Genomic DNA, 7,102 nt, shown 5'->3' on the forward strand with positions numbered 1-7,102 from the left:
AGTCCGACTTAAACCGGACTTTCAAAATACACGTAAACATGTTAGTCCGACTTAAACCGGACTTTTAAAATACACGTAAACATGTTAGTGCGACTTAAACCGGACTTTCAAAATACACGTAAACATGTTAGTGCGACTTAAACCGGACTTTCAAAATACACGTAAACACGTTAGTGCGACTTAAACCGGACTTTCAAAATACACGTAAACACGTTAGTGCGACTTAAACCGGACTTTCAAAATACACGTAAACATGTAAGTGCAACTTAAACCGGACTTTTAAAACAGACGTAAACCGGCCTGTGTGTGACCCATGAACTACACTGAGTTTTATAAAGCCTGACACCATCCATGTGTGCAGACTTTGAGGCGCAGCTTTTATTTTGAAAGGAAACCATGTGTACTTCTGGTACACACAGCTGACTGTGTGTCACTTGACAGGTTGTGTAAACCTCCAGGCTTTGGGGGTTTGGTGTTGGGAGGAGGAGGAGGAGGAAGAGGAGGAAAAAGCCTCATCCTGATACTCCCCAGTTTTGTTGCGTAGCGCGCCGTCAGCAGCGGAGCTCCTGCTGCACACCGGCTGCATGTGTGTGTGTGTGAGAGTGTGTGTCGCACCGGACACAGAAAACACTCCGCTGCCGTTATAACCTGCGTGTGTGTGTGTGAGAGAGTGTGTGTGAGTGTGTGAACTGCACCTGAGGACCGGGAGTGTGTAGAGCCGGTTCCTGGGCGGGGAGCGCGGAGGAGCTGCTCTTTACTTGTTTGTCGGGAATATTGTTGGAGTCAAACTTCAGCTGCGGCTCCGAGTCGCTCTCTGCTCCGTGTCCGTGTCCGTGTCCGAGTCATCAGGATGTAAATGTGGGAACTTTTTACCGAAGCACCGCTGACTCACGGGACGAGTTTGATTTCTGTAACTTTTGGGACGTTTTGAGGAATAGCAGAGGAAAGAGCTGCACGGAGAGAGAGAGCGCAGAGCTGCGCGTCATCCTGAGGTAAGATCAGATTTAATATTTAAAGGTTTGATAAGTTTCATAACCATCCTCACTGAAGCTTTAAAGGATTTTAAAGATCTGGAAGGCGCTCGTGATTTCTTATCAACGCCTCGCCCCCGATACGATCCCTTCTCGCTTGGTTCGAAAACGTCACACCAAACCCCATTTAGAAAACTTCAAATTTAGGAGTTTATTGGCTGCTACCAACAGCTAAAGGCACCATTTGACATGAGTTGTGATGTTTTGCAAAGAGCATTGAGGTGTTAGTAATGCGGCGTAGACAGTAACCACCAAGCGGTGTGTTATGTTGGGGAAAAACTTTTGGGATTGACTCAATGCAAGCTGCAATCAATATATGGAAGCCAGTTGTGGCGTCAACGCGTGTATTAGTTGTTTAAAGAACGTCACGCCAAACCCCATTCGTAAAACTACACATTTAATTATATATTGAGTGCTGGTAGATAGTAAAGGCACCATGTGACACAAGTTGGGATGATTTACAAAAAGCATTGAGGTGTTGGTTATTCGGCATGCAAGGTGACCACCAAGTGGTGCGTTACGTTGAGAAAAGCTCATGGCAGTGATTTAATGCAAGTAGTGAAGCTGCAATCAATGTTGTGGAGGACAAGTGGCACCAAGACCTATTTATTGCTGTTTAAAGAACGTCACGCCAAACCCCGTGCGTAAAACTACACATTTAATTATTAACTGAGTGCTGTCAGATAGTGAAGGCACCATGTGACACAAGTTGTGATGGTTTACAAAAAGCATTGAGGTGTGGGTTATTCGGCATGCAAGGTGTCCACCCAGCGGTGCGTGATGTTGAGAATAACTCCTGGCACTGATTTCATGCAAGTAGTTATAAAGCAATACATGTTATGCAGGGCAGTTGTGGCGTCAACACCTGGAGTAGTTGTTTAAAGGACGTCACACCAAACTCCGTTTGTAAAACTACAAATTTAATTATTAATTGAGTGCTGGCAGACCGTAAACGCACCATATGACATGAGGTGTGATGTTTTACAGAAAGCATCGAGGTGTTGGTGATTCGGCATGGAGTACAGCCACTGTTCATCAGAGGGAGGCTGTGTTTCAGTACTTGTGTTTTGCATGTGAGCCGAATTGAAGGCAGGGCTGTGATGGCTCCTCACAGGAGTTCAGACCTCCTTTTGAGGCTGTGCTCTTTGCTGAGAGGTGAGGTCATATTTAATTCCCAGTTTTTTAAACGGAATCTGGCGCGGCTGTGTGTGCATGAATGTGTTGGGACTAATCAATGCACACAACATCTGGAGCCTCAGCAAGTGGGCTGATCCTGTTGAGCGGCTTCAGTAATGTATTCCAGACCGGGCTGACTTCTCCCAGTGTTTAACTCCACACACACACACACACACACACACACACACACACACACACACACACCTGTGCCAAACCATTATCTCCCATTGATTCTCCTCATTAAATCCATACCAATCCCAGGGAGGATAATTGGAAGTTAGAGGGATTTTAACGCTGTGAGCTGTGAGGGAGTGTCCGTCCCTCATACTGTACAGGCTGTGTGGTGCAAACATCTGTGTGTGATGGCGGCATTGATCAGACAAGCGTCACAACAGCAGATAATAATCCTGTTTATTCAAATCTTTGTCTCCAGAGGTCATCTCGACACATTAACCCTCGTCTCATGTGTGGAAAAATGAATCTTTTGAAAAGCAGTGCTGCTGCTGGCCATCTGCTCCCAAGCATTGCTGTACATGATGGGGAGGTAATTGCCCATGGTGTCAGTTAATGGATTAGAGTAGCCTCCACGCTGCACCTTGAGCTCTGGAGTCATAAAAGCATTATAGCTGCAGCAGCTCGCCTCTGTTTGGACTCAGCTCGTGTGATGTTATGACGCTCCGATCAGCCAAACGTTCAGTTTCAAGGCTGCTTAAACACTTCGTTGTCAGCTTTAATTCACCGCAGCCACTCTGTGTGCATGAAGCCTGGAAATATTTGCTCTCTTTGCAGCATCAGGTGTGTTTATGTGCGTGGAGAATCTGTAACTTGCAGCAGACTGTGGTGTCACAGTGATGAAGATCTGTCCGACACTCATCACTGTGGTTTGTTCAATTAATGTTTCGAAGGCAGCAGCGGCTCTAATGTTCCCACAGACAGTGTGTTCTTTTGAATAAGCTTTTCAGTAAATCCCTTTTGTAATGTGTAGCGAGCAGCGGGGCTATTTGCAGGAGAGCTGCAGCACCAACACCATCTCCTGTTTAGTGTTTTAAAGTTAGTCAGAGAGCTGCTGAGCTTTACGTCGAGGCGCCTCGGGGACACACTGCGCAGGGTTTCACATTCTCCTCTGACTCGGAAATGGAGCTCGTGGGAGTTTGTACAAATATTTCCTGGAGGCAAACTGGTTGCTTACTGGGCAGATTCAACACCACGGCCAACTTAATAATTCACAGAGAGGGAGCGACAGTGGAGGAATATCAAAAGGCAGTGGCCTGTTTTCATGCGTACATTAGCAGGGCGTTCACGTTGAGAGGTCAGCAGGTTAACAAGGTGTTCTCAGATGGACATGTCCTGACTTTGGTCGCAGAGCTGTGAGCAGCTTGATTTCGCTTTCTCGTATCTGTTTGTTTTGGAGGTGGACTTTACTCAGGAGTCAGGACACACTCAGCACCTGGGAATGTGCTCTTATGTTGCCGTGGTCACACTTATGTTAGGACGTCTCACTGGCTGAGAGGTGATCCCTCCCACGTGTGTACAGTGAGCAGCCGGTTAGCTTAGCTTAGCATAAAGACTGGGAACAGAGGGGACAGTTAGCCTGGCTCAGTTTACACATCACATGTTGTTTATTTAATAAAAGACTAAATGAAAAAAGATGTTTGTGAGTGTTCCAGGCTCTACGCTCATGACACTGTGGTAAATAAAATAAAAAAAGGAAGTGGAGATGGTTTCGGATTAATCAAATGTTTTGGGAAAAGTTTTGCAAACACAATGTTTGAGCTGTTGTTGCACATGTCAGATGTCTGGATCAGATAACTGACCACGGACAGGGGAAGTCTCATCACAGGACGATAGCGAACTTTAATTTGCCAAGCTATCACACATGCTCAGGTTCAGACGAGGTCACAAAACAATTATGAGACGTGTCCATGAATCAGAGTCTCTGATGTCGAGAATAACATGGTATCATGGATCCTCCTCTGATTCCCACCCCTCCTTCACATGCTGATGTTTCTCTGGTTCATTAAAGGAGGAGGTTATATCATACGCTGCTGCTACAGCTCCACCAACCTGACCTCCATAGTTTCCATCCACATGATGCGTCATGTTGCTGTGACACATTCAGACGCTCTGTTTGCCACAGTGCAGGCGCAGGGAGAGAGGGAGGCTCTGATCCTGGGAACAGCCATCAGGAGCATGTAAAGGTGCGGACACACCAAACCGACATCAAAGAACTAGCGGTGACGAAAGCCAACTATTGCGTCGTCTATGTCACCTCACGTCGCCCTGTGTCAGTTGCATTTGAACACACTACACGGACTACATCCGACGGCCAAGTAGCACGTACGTTCTGCGCCTGCGTGAGAGAGAGCGGAGTGAGAGAGTGGTACATCCTGTCAGCCGAGGGGTTTCCTATCTGTGCAGCCGAGCACCGCAGCACCTCCACGGACTATTACATCCAGACGGTCCCGGTGTTTCCTCCTCAGGCTCCACTTCACTCAGCTGCCCGATAAACCCGCTGCTTCTTCCCACTTTAACCTGAATAACAAACCAGGGCTCGGTGCTCCGGTTGGATCCAAACGGAGAGCCGGGGCTAGCTCAGAGACTAGCGGAGGCTAACTGGCTGTGCTTCCCTCCAGTCATGCTGCGGCTAATGCTCCGCTAGCCGCTCCCAGCTAGCTCCGGTTTGTTATTCAGGTTAAAGTGTGAAGAAGCAGCGGGTCTGTGGGGCAGCTGAGTGAAGTGGAGCCTGAGGAGGAAGCACCGGTTAGCCCCGGTTTCACTACAGGCAGATTCACTCGCTACAGGGGCGAGGAAATAAAACCTGAACAGCCAATCAGAGTGATCTCTCTCACCGACAAGCTCCGCCGCCGATTCAACATGCTCAATCGGCCGAAAAGCCGCCAACGCCAAAGTGCCGATGGTGTGGGACACACCGCAAAAACTAGGCCGACAGACGCTCACTGACGGCCCGACTTTGGTCGGCGGCCGACCGCCAGCTTGGTGTGTCAGGGCCTTAAGGGTTCAGGATCTTTGACATGTGGACAGGAGGAGCTGGGGATCGAACCACCGATCGTCCGACTAGTGGGCGCTCTACCTGCTCAACCACAGCTGCCCTACGCTGCTCTGCAAACACCTGACGAAGCTGAAACTGATTCTGAAATGAGTCGTGCAGCTCAGACTGAAGGTCAGAATAGGGTTGTCAGGAGAACCGATACCTCTGTACCAAGTCGATGCCAACACGCAAAAAATACGTAGGTAGCTGTTTTTTTTCGGTACCGTAAGTACCGGATACAACTTTGCCCTCAGCGGGTCGTGTCGATTCCTGTCGGAACTGACGAGCGCTGAAGAAGAACGCCTGTTCTCCATCGTCTTTGCTAGACACAGTGGCTTTTACAAGTGCTGCTGGAGCCACAACACCTCGGCTCGTCGAAGTCAGGCAGTAGGAGTCGTGTGTGGAGAGGGTCTCAAGTGATGCGTTCGTGTAGCGCTTGCAAACGGTCGCTGTTTACTCACATTTTCATTTCGGCGAGCATGTTAACAGGTTAGAGCATTCACACCTCATCCGTTCTACGTGCTGCTCGAGTCGCGCTGCAAGCTCAAAAATATAAGAGACGCCCATTTTTTTGTGGGACTTGCGAGCGAATGGTTGCGGTATTCAACAAAAAACACGAGTTTGCGTGTCTTGTGACCTCTCTCGGCCACCGTAGACATCTCGAGACCTGACAGGCACATGTTTCATGCACTCACCCATTTGTAGTGCTAAATATTAATTCTCCAAGCGTTGGAATAATCACTGGCGTGCGAACCTGTCCACCCTGGGCTTTGGGTCCAAACTCACTTCTTCTTCTTTGGGGTTTATTGGAGTGTGATGTGTGACGCATCTGTTCAGTTTTGGTGTGAATACACGTGTGCTGCTGCTACGCTCGTGGATCACTTGTGGTGTAAATGAGGCCTTAGAGTTAAAGTTAAAGTTTGAAACAGTTTTAATAAAGTAGAGAATTTAGAAACACATGAGTTCTGTTTTTTGGTTTTTATTGTGGTATCAAATGAGTATCGAGAATGGTGGAAATTCACTGGTGTTGGTATCGACTACTGAAATTCTGGCATGGTGACGAGCCCAGGTCAGAAACAGGCTCAGATGACTCAGTGTGTCCAGCTTTACTGACAGTAACTGTAGCACTTTGGCTCCGCCCACCAGTGTTTTCATGAACCAATGAGATGTGTGGCAGACCTGCAGGAATGTTAGTGTTGTTACAGAGAAATGCTGTCAGTCAGTCAGTCAGTGTGCTGTCAGTCAGGCTCGACACAGTGACACTGTCAGAGACCAGTTGGACAGGAATGCAGGCGGCTGCTTCAGTGACTCATGAGGCTGCTTGTCTTCACAGGAAGTGGAGTTGTTGAGCTCCGCCTGAGGACACACACTAAACTGTGAATGAAACCAACAACAGCCCGACAACACTGTGACTGCAGGGAGTCTCTGAATGAGAATTAAACTAAGAACATGTTATGCTGACTGTGTCTGCTGAGTGAGAAGTTTGAGAATTACTTGTTTAAATAATTATTACAATTTCAAATATCTACAAACTTTTTTGAGCGTGCGACTAAACCTAGCATGTTATTTTAGTTATTAAAGTTCTTGTTTGACACATATAAAGAATTTGGTGTGCAGTTTATAACAGAGGAAGAATTATTCAGGTCCTTTACTAACTGTAAGTAAAAATATTAACACCACCATCTCATTATACCAAAGTAAAAGCCTGCATTCAGAATTCTGATTAAAGCACAGGTGGTGTCACCTGCACAGTGAACGTAAAGGGATAGTGCACCCAAACATGAAAATTCAGCCATTATCTACTCACCCATATGCCGAGGGAGGCTCAGGTGAAGTTTTAGAGTCC

The 7,102-nt window shown here is 47.4% G+C and overlaps 1 protein-coding gene across 2 annotated transcripts in view; it reads left to right on the plus strand.

Moving 5' to 3' along the window:
* Window positions 1-499: 499 nt before the first annotated feature.
* The window catches only part of plxnb2a.1 (plexin b2a, tandem duplicate 1), a 263,227-nt gene continuing 256,624 nt past the window's right edge, over window positions 500-7,102 (plus strand). For both annotated transcript variants that reach the window (XM_050035913.1, XM_050035914.1), the window contains exon 1: window positions 500-992. The gene's annotated coding sequence lies outside the window, so the exon portion shown is untranslated. The remainder of the gene's footprint in view (window positions 993-7,102) is intronic.

This window comes from Epinephelus moara, chromosome 23 (genome assembly GCF_006386435.1).
Source record: "Epinephelus moara isolate mb chromosome 23, YSFRI_EMoa_1.0, whole genome shotgun sequence".
NCBI classification, from domain to species: domain Eukaryota; kingdom Metazoa; phylum Chordata; class Actinopteri; order Perciformes; family Serranidae; genus Epinephelus; species Epinephelus moara.